The sequence below is a fragment of the Rutilus rutilus genome (assembly GCF_951802725.1).
Source record: "Rutilus rutilus genome assembly, chromosome: 18".
Taxonomy (NCBI): Eukaryota; Metazoa; Chordata; class Actinopteri; order Cypriniformes; family Leuciscidae; genus Rutilus; species Rutilus rutilus.
This window is the reverse complement of record NC_140231.1, coordinates 32,040,980-32,051,165: the sequence shown is the minus strand read 5'-3', so window position 1 is coordinate 32,051,165 and position 10,186 is coordinate 32,040,980.

Genomic DNA, 10,186 nt, shown 5'->3' with positions numbered 1-10,186 from the left:
CCCAGTCCAAGGATGGCACAGAAAAGGAAGAGGAAGGAACAAGAGGACTGGGTCCAAATGCAAGTTGCTCGGTTGGAGGCTCAGTTGGAGGAACGGCGGGTCGAGCTGCAACAGAGACTGAGTCATGGAAATGACGAGAGCGACCGGTTTGGGCACACTGTTGCCGACATGCTGCGAAGGGTGCCGGAGGAGCACAGGGCGCAGGCAATGTTTGATGTGTCCAAGGTCCTGTTTGAGTGGCAGCAGAAAAAATAAACAATTGTGCCTACTTCTACAACATTGCACCTTTTAATTCTGTGCACTATCTTTATATAGTTTGCACTTTTGCATCTTTTAGTAAGTTGTCTGTTAGCACATTTGTGTATATAGTTTGCACTTTTGCATTTATTCATATTTTGCTTGTTTGCACTTATTTGTGCAGGTTTTATTGTTTGCACATTTTTGTAAATAGTATGCACTTTAGCATTTTGTTTTTTAATAATTTTGTCTGTTTGCACCTATTTGTGCAGGTTATACTATATAGTTTGTAGCTTTTGTGTACAGTTTTCTCGTGCATTTTTATTGTTAATAGTGTATCATTGCACCTTAATACTTTGTACTAACTTGTACATAGAATGCCCGTTTGTGTATATAGTTTGCATACAAAAAATTGCCTGTTCCTGCTGTTTGCACATTGTTTTGTGCAGGTTACTGCAAATAAAGATTAATGTATAGTTTACCCATTTGTGTGTGTTTGCTCTTTAGCATCTATTTTTAATCTACAATTCTAGACCATTGCACCTTTATACATTGCACTTTTACATATTTTAACCTATTTGTATATATAGTTTGAAACCAATTATGTCATTTCCTGCTGTATGCATATTGTATGGTTCAGGTTACAGCAAATTAAGATCAATAACAGTATTTATTTGTGTATAGTTTGCTCTTTTGCATCTATATTTAATATAAACAATTCTAGACCATTGCACCTTTACATGTTACATTATTTTATACATAGTTTGCACATTGTATTGTGCAGGTTACTGTAATTAAAGAAGAAACAACGTGAACAGTTAAAACTGGTCTTTATTTACATGGTTGCATGTCATTTATTGGTGTATATATTTTACACCAGTACAATTTTCTCTCGTTTCTGCCTTTTAATTTGAGTAATTTCACTAAAATTAACTGTTTTTCAACCTCAATAAGCTCCAACTCCAACATGATCCGCTCTCTTTCAGGCGCCATTGCTTGTTGTAGTAGCCTAAACTCAAAACACCCGCGAGGAATCTAAACACAGTGGAACATTAAAACCCACCCCCGCCAACTAGCGTTTCGGCGGTGCAACTGCGGTGCAACTGCAGAGCAACGCAGACATAACGCAGAAGTATAAATGCTCACGATGGCGTCACCTACGTGCGTAGCCTACGACGTACACTACGGCGTACCCTCGACGCAGAAGTATAAATTGGCCTTTAGAGTCTGCATGTGAGAGTTCCTCAGCCTCATTCTGCCCATCATCTGCGTTCCCAGCAGACTCAATCTCGGCATCGTAGAAGTTAGACCACCACAGTTAGACCACCAGCACGCTGCCTCAGACATCTGTGAAGGTACACTACAGGCAAGTACTTCAGCAACCTCACGATCAGTACTAACCATGTCTGGTTCAAGCAGAGGGAGGAAGTTAACTTGAAGAAGATTTCGATGCACTTTTCTCTCATTACCAGCCCTGTCACAGATCTTATAGACATGAATGGAAGGCTTTGAGGCAACCACAGTGTACATAACTGGCTCCCATTTGTCAGCAAGTTTTCGTTTCCCTCTGCAACCCTTGTTAGCCACAAGCACTTGGTCACCAACGGCTAGAGGTAGGCCTTTTGCTCTTTTGTTGTACTGGCTCGACTGGTGTTTTTGTTCCACAACAGCATTCTTCTGTGCTAACGCCATGGGAGACTGAAGGTCGCTGATAAGAGATTGGACATACTTGTCATAATCACAGATTGACTTATCCTGCAGGATACTTTGGAATATGAGGTCAACCGGCAACCTTGGTACTCTACCAAACATTAGGTAAAAAGGGGCAAAACCCGTTGTTTTGTGTGCTGTGCAGTTGTACACAAATGTCATGGTCTGTACCAACTGCAGCCACTTCTGCTTAGGCCTAGGTGGAAGAGACCTCAGCATATTACCTAATGTCCTGTTGAAACGTTCAGTACCACCATTCCATTCAGTAACATCTTTTGTTTGTCTGAAACATGGCTTACGCCCTCGGTCCCGGACACTGCTGTAATGCCGAGTGAAAAGTTTTCTGTTTTTCGGATGGACAGAACAGCAGAGGCCGGTAAATCCAGGGGTGGATTTCCCCATGCATGAGGAGGACAAAAAGTATACCGCCTTCACAACACCACTAGGCCTGCACGAGTATAACAGAATGCCGCAGGGGCTTTGCAACAGTCCAGCGTCGTTCATGAGGATGATGCTGAGTATCTTTGGTGATCTTAACTTCAGCAGTCTCTTGTGCTACCTAGATGACCTCTTGATCTTTGCCCCCAATGAACAGCAGGCCCTCAGCAGATTGGAGGTTGTTTTTCAGAGGCTGTGGGAGCCCAACCTGAACTTGAGTCCGTAAAAGTGCCATCTGTTGCGGAGGTCTGTGAAGTTCCTCGGACACATCGTTGACGGTGACGGTGTTGCTGTTGACCCGGAGAAGGTCGAGGTCATCGCCAAAATGTCAAAGAGGGACTTGATGGAAGACGATGGCTGCACTCCTTCAGTCCACAGAGTGAAGTCGTTCCTGGGGATGGTATTTTACTACCAACACTTTATCCCAAATTGCTCCTCCATCGCAAAACCCCTGTTCGCCCTCACAGCTGGCCAGAAACGGAGAGGAAAGGCTGGGAAGTACAGTCAGAATCCAGGAGTCTACAGAAAGCTCAAACCTGCATATTGGACCTTTGACTGTGACTCCGCTTTCACCAGTCTTAAGGAGAAGCTCCTGAATTGTGTGGTCCTTACCCATCCAGACTTCTCTAAGCCCTTGGTCCTGTCCATTGACACGTCTCTTGACGGCCTTGGGGCAGTTCTGTCCCAGATAGCAGAAGGGGAAATGAAGGCACGCCCGATCGCCTTTGCCAGCAAGACCCTCACTGGCTCACAAAAGAGGTATCCTGCCCACCGCCTGGAGTTCTTGGCACTCAAATGGAGTGTTTGTGAAAAATTCAGCCACTGGTTGAAGGGCCACACTTTTACAGTGTGGACCGACAATAATCCTTTGACCTATATAATGACCAAACCAAAACTTGACGCTTGCGAACAAAGGTGGGTGGCAAAGCTTTCCCCATACACCTTCAGCATCAAACACATCCCTGGGGTAAATAATATTGTGGCGGATGCACTAAGTAGAGACCCTTTTGCTAAATCAGTGAGTCAAAGGTTGATCAGTGAGCTGTATGCAAGTCTTCTGGCTGAAGCGGAGGGAACCAAGGAGGAGAAAGTCCAGGATCTTTTCCGGTGTAAGACCCAGTGTCTCCAGGCACACGATGCAGGCTGCTGTGTAACCATGGGCACCACTCGAGACAGGCTGGCCGGCAGTCAAGAACCCTTGCATGTGAGATCTGCTTGTGAAGCTCACGTAGAGTGGGAAAGGGGAGCAGAGATAAGAGCAACACAGTTTTTCAATGCTCTTCCCCAGGCGGTGCTCTCAGGACAAGTCACACTTCCAGCCCTCTCCATTGGTGAGCTAAGGCACAGCCAGGAGACAGATCCTGTTATCAGGGAGGTCCTGCCACTCATTCAGAGGGGTGAGCCACCACCTAGGCGAAGGAGAAGTAGGTTGGCTCTTACGGCCCAGACACTGTGCAAGCAGTGGCATCATCTAAAAGTCCAGGACGGAGTCCTATATAGGGTAACCAAAGACCCATCAAGTAGAGAGAAGAGGTATCAGTTTGTGTTGCCTGTTAGCTTGAAGGCCAAGGCTCTCGCTGGTGTGCATGACCTCGCTGGGCATCAAGGGCAGGCTAGAACAGCACATCTCGCCCGACAGCGTTTCTTTTGGCCGCAAATGGGAAGAGACATCAAGGAATATGTGAAATGCTGCCGACGCTGTATCCTTGCAAAGACTCCTGAACCATCTGCCCGTGCTCCCTTGGAGAGCATTCACACTTCGGCACCCATGGAAATAGTGTGTATTGATTTTTGGAGTGCTGAGGACTAAGCAAATATCTGTGGATGTTTTAGTCATAACAGACCACTTTACAAAATTGGCTCATGCATTCCCCTGCGTCAACCAAACTGCAAAGCAAATAGCGAAGAGGTTATGGGATAATGTATTCTGCATCTACGGTTTTCCAGAGAGGATACATTCCGATCAGGGAGCCAATTTTGAAAGCAAACTGATAGCCGAACTCCTCAGCCTCACAGGGATTATGAAAACACACACAACAGCATACCATCCCATGGGAAATGGGCAAACCGAAAGGTTCAATAGGACGCTTGGTAGTATGTTGCGTTCCTTACCTTTGTCATCTAAACAACACTGGGTCCAACAAATACAGACTTTGACTTTTGCGTATAATGCCACCACTCATGAAACAACTGGATATCCTCCATTCTATTTGATGTATGGTAGAGTCCCCAGACTCCCAGTAGATATGGTCTTCAAACAAGTCTTGAAGGATCCAGTCGTGGTGAATTATAAGACCTATGCAGAGAAGCTGATGGCGAACCTCCATGTGGCTGGCATAGCTCAGCAGCATGCGAGGAAAGGACAGCAACATCAAGCTGATGGCTACAACAAGAGAGTGCGTGGAACTCACTTAAACGTTGGCGACCGAGTTTTGCTTGCTAATAAAGCGGAGAAGGTCACTGTCTTTACTCTCCTTATTTTAGATAGAGAGAAAAAAATAAAGACTCAGATATTTTTCTTTATCACCTGTAGTATGACTTGAGTCATGAGATGTTCATATTGGAGGGAAAGTGTTACGAGATCTAATATGGTGTAAAAGGCATCATATTCACTGGAAGGGGCAGTAGCCTGATCAACTGCTGTTTTCTTTCAACTTACTTTGTAAGTAGCTTTATATGCTGTGTATGGGGAATAGAGTCCCAGGGTTATCTTGGACCAAGTGAACAAGAGTTTTGTTTTGTATGTTTTGTTTCTTTTCTACCCTCTACGTGCTAAGGATTTTGGTGAAATTAAAGAGGGGTGAATGTAACAGGTCAAAGAATGACAAATATTTTTGCAACCTTTCATCTTCTATTTTCTATTGTTTGTGAGTTTATTTCACCAAAATATTGTATTGTTCAGTCATGTCATGGTAGCTTATAGGTATTGGGAGAGTTATTTGTTGTGTAAGTGTGCCCTCTATTGGATGTGAGGTCATATACTGAATTTTCACGTTCTTTTCTCAGTCTGCATTCTACTTGATTGAGAGAGGTATGTGTTCGCGTCAGCGCAATGTAAAATTGAGATACCTGTTAAAACTTTAGTTTCAATGCACATGGTAACTTGAATGTGTAATTTATGATGAGTGCACTTACATTTAATCGAGATGTGTCGAGAACTTTGCTGTTTTGAGAGTTTGAGAAATAGCTAACATAGCTAACCTCGTGTTTTGTTTACCTGTATGTTAGCGATCGTCATTCTATCCTCTTGTGTCGTAGCCCACATGTTTCAGTTGTCCTTTTTCTTATGTTAGGCTGATTCTGATTGATGATAGAATCCTGAACTTTTGCTCTCTTTGAAATTTAACAGTTGAACCGAATAAAGTGCCTTGAGGAAAGTCAGTGTCCTGTCATCAGTGCACCAGAACACAACGCAGTAGTCGGCGAAGTGCAGACCGCGCCGGCTACCCCTTACGAAAAAAAAGTATACTTCAAGTTAATTTTATGAAGTATACTTGAGTAATGTTCAAGTATATTTTTAAGTATACTTTATGTAGTAAGTATACTAATGTCAATATGTACTAGTAGTAAACTTGTAAGTGTACTATTTTAATACCGCTTGGGACTAAATTGGCCCACTTGAAGTATATAAAAGTATATGTTTAAGTGTACTATAAGTGTAACAGTAGTAAACTTTAAGTGCACAACTAGTTTATAATTATGTTTCTCATTTGTACTGCAAGTGAACTTATGAGTATACTAGTAGTTTACTATTTTAATACTTTAAGTAGCAACTTTGAAGTATACTCTCAGTAAACTACTAGTTTAGTAGTTTTATACTACAAGTTTTCTTTAAGTGAACTTAACATCATACTTATAGTTTACCATTTATATATTTTTTTTGCTCTTTTAGTGTACTCTCAGTAAACTACTAGTTTAATAGTTTTATACTACAAGTTTTCTTTAAGTGAACTTAACATTATACTTATAGTTTACTATTTATATACAATTTTTGCACTTGCAGTAGACCTATACTACTATGTTCAAATGTTAGTTTTTATACTTGAAAAATACCTTTAACTGTACTTTAATTTTAAAAACCTTTTATTAGCTTCATGCATCCTTTTTTATCAACACTTGAATGTTGGTAAGTTTCATAAAGAAAGGCAACATTTTAAACGAAATAGTTGAGAAAATCACATTTTTGTCAAAGACTATGCCTTGATCAGATTCAGAACGATGATCAAACACAGATGGAGTAAATCGAGTCCGACACCCCCACAGCTTCAGTCGTTTTCTCTTAATGGGTTACGCTTCATTTGGAAACATTAAGCAGTTTTGATTTACAAGCTGTTTAATGTTTGATGATCACATTATTTTACATTTGAGTGAGTAATCTTCTATCACTTGTTTCAGCTTCTTCTTCTCCTGTGTTTTGATACAGAGATTCTGTACTAGAAGATGTGTCATAGCGCCCCCTACCGTATACCAGTGAAAACATGGATAGCTGGAAAATTCAGTCAATGGTGGGGAAAAGTTGAATTAAAGTAAATTCCTATGTACACCAGTGGACTAGCCTACACAAAAATTCAGATACGCAGAATTAGAAACGTACCGGTTTTATATCAATATTTTAATCAATATTTTGAAACAAAGTTTCATAAGACTGTATATGAAAACCGATGTAAAAAAAGTATATAAAATGTAGACTGAAAGTATGCTTTCTTGTTTTTAGTTGAAAAGAAGTATACTAATAGAACACTTGAATAAACTTATTTTCCATGCTTATTTTATTTACTCTATAAGCTATTCCACCCGAAAGTTTGTTACTATATAAAGCTGAACATGTTAGTTTATACGACAGTGTGTAATATTATGCTTTTAAAAAAGTATTTAATAAGCTACTCAATCAAAATAGTAAACACAAGTACAAGCCAAGAATACTTAGAATACTTAATTATACTTTTAAGTATATCTCGATCAACAAGTAGAGGCCAAATATACTTAGACTTTTCTGTCAGTATAAGTCAAGTATACTTAAGTGGAATTATATGAAGTATATTTCTGAGAAGTACATAAAGTATGTTTCTGAGAAGTATATAAAAAGTAGACAGAGTATACTTTCTTATTTTTAGTTTAAAAGAAGTATACTAATAGCACACTTGAATAAACTTCTTTTTCGTAAGGGACACCAGGACAACTGTCTCTCTCTGAATGTGTGTAAAACTAAAGAGCTGATCATGGACTTTAGGAAGAGACAGCAGCAGCCCTACACTCCTCTTATGATCAGTGGGACCCCTGTGGAGAGGGTGAGTAGCTTCAAGTACCTCGGTGTAAACATTTCCGAGAACCGGACTACACACATCCAAACACAGGTTAAGAAAGCCAGGCAAAGACTGTACCATCTGCGACAGCTGAGGAAATTCAGGGTCTCACCAGCAATCCTGAAAACGTTCTATTCAGGGACCATAGAAAGTGTATTGACTCAGTGCATCTCAGTGTGGTATGGAAACAGCGCCAAACAGGACTGCAAAGCATTACAGAGAGTTGTGCGCTTAGCTGAGCGCATCTCAGGGTCTGCTCTCCCCTCTCTGCAGGACATCTACCTCAAACGTTGCAAAAGTAGAGCTGTCAAAATCATCAAGGATTCAAATCACCCTGGTAACCAACTATTCACTTTGCTACCATCTGGTAAGCGCTTCCGTAGCCAGATGGCAAAAACTGAGAGACTTAGGAGGAGCTTCTTCCCCCAGGCCATTAGGCTTCTAAACTCTAACTCTGTGTCACAACATCTCACGTTTCTTGCACTTTTTGCACAACTTTTTGCACATTCCTTCTTATAGTACTATTTAAGTCAACAAACAGACTGACCTGCACATTTATATGTATGTGTGTATATATGTATGTATATATATGTATATGTATATATATACATATATATATATATATATGTATATATGTGTGTATATATGTATATATGTAAATATCTTGATATTGATTAAACTTGCTCATTTTGTGGTCTTTTTGAAGAAACTGCTGCCCATTTATTTTGTGAATACATTTAGGGTTGATTTAAGTTCTTATATTTAACCCTACTAATGTGACCCACCATTTTATCCTTAACGATATTATTTATTTTTATTACGAAATCCCAAAATTGTCATCTCTTGAATATGTTGTTATTTTATTTTATTTTTTTATCCAAACATTTTCATCCACAAGCAAAAGTGGCTAACTGCTTTATTTTTTCCTCTTTTTCTTGTTGAATTTAACTGTCGTTTCATCCCTCAGGCCTAGGCCTATAAATAACAAAAAATGCTTTTTGTAAATGTATTATAATTAATTATTTTAGAAAATATATATTAAGATATTCAACCTTGTAGGTTCTTTTTTCCTGTGTAAAAAATCTCATGTATGCAAACCCATAATATATATATATATATATATATATATTATGGGTTTGCATACATGAGATTTTTTACAGATCTCATAACATCAGTAACTCGACATCCCTACCTAGAACGGGTTTCCTCAGCGTTTGTAATGTCTGCACAAAGGGCAGCTTTTCGAAGATTCGCCTTTGGAGGAAAACTGTTGATTTTATACTCGAAAAATTTAAGTATCATTAATATTAAAAATTAATATTATCTCAGAATGAATTGCATTGCTATCCCACCCCAAAACATACAATAACAACAACGATAAATGCTTACAAATACTTAATTATATTACTTTTTACTGAAAATGATATAATTCAATAAAACAAACAAAATGTAATGTATGTCATATGACATAGCTATGCATGATTGAATACACTCATTTTCTTTCAAACAATTAAATAAAACATTAATTAAATAATTATATTTTATTTACTGACAACAATGAGAAATATTAATAAATTAGTAAAAGAATGAATGAAAGTCACCATCACACAATAAACAAATGCATAAGTCAACACATGAAACAAAGCTTTATTCAAACTACAATCATGTATGTAGGCTACAGGCGCTGAACCCCACATCCTTCTGCCATCTCAACACAGCGGTTCCCATTCTGCGGCTTTATTCTGATGAATCAGCTGACCGCCAGAGGTGAGCCGTTCCCTCGTGCCGGAGGTTGTTGCGTGATGTGTTGTGCTTCTCAATAAGAGCAGGTGGAGTGATGGAGGGTCTCATAAGGGCAGGTGGAGTGATGGAGGGTCTCGTAAGGGCAAGTGGAGTGATGGAGGGTCTCGTAAGGGCAAGTGGAGTGATGGAGGGTCTCGTAAGGGCAAGTGGAGTGATGGAGGGTCTCGTAAGGGCAAGTGGAGTGATGGAGGGTCTCGTAAGGGCAAGTGGAGTGATGGAGGGTCTCGTAAGGGCTGGTGGAGTGATGGAGGGTCTCGTAAGGGCTGGTGAAGTGATGGAGGGACTCATCCATGGCACCGTTTCCAGGATTCAGCTCTGGGCTCCTCATCCTCAGTGCTCACACCAGCCTGCTGACATTTCAGATCCTACAAAATGCACAAACATAACACAAAAGCAGTAATTTTAACCGCACAATGTCATTTGATTTCAGTATTATTTAGAAGACAAAAACGCTTTTTTTCCACAAATGCCGCCATCATCTTTCCTTGCAGGTCCTGCTCCACCACAAAAGCTGTGCAGCAAATGCACAGAAATCAAGAATCAGAAAGGTGCTGTAATAGCTCTGTTTGAAATTACAATAATTAAAATAAACTACAACTTAAGATTTAAATAGTTGTTATTCATTTCTGTAGTATACTCACTCAAAGCCTTCATGAGCCACTCTCCACCAGATAAACACACATCTGTTCATCTGT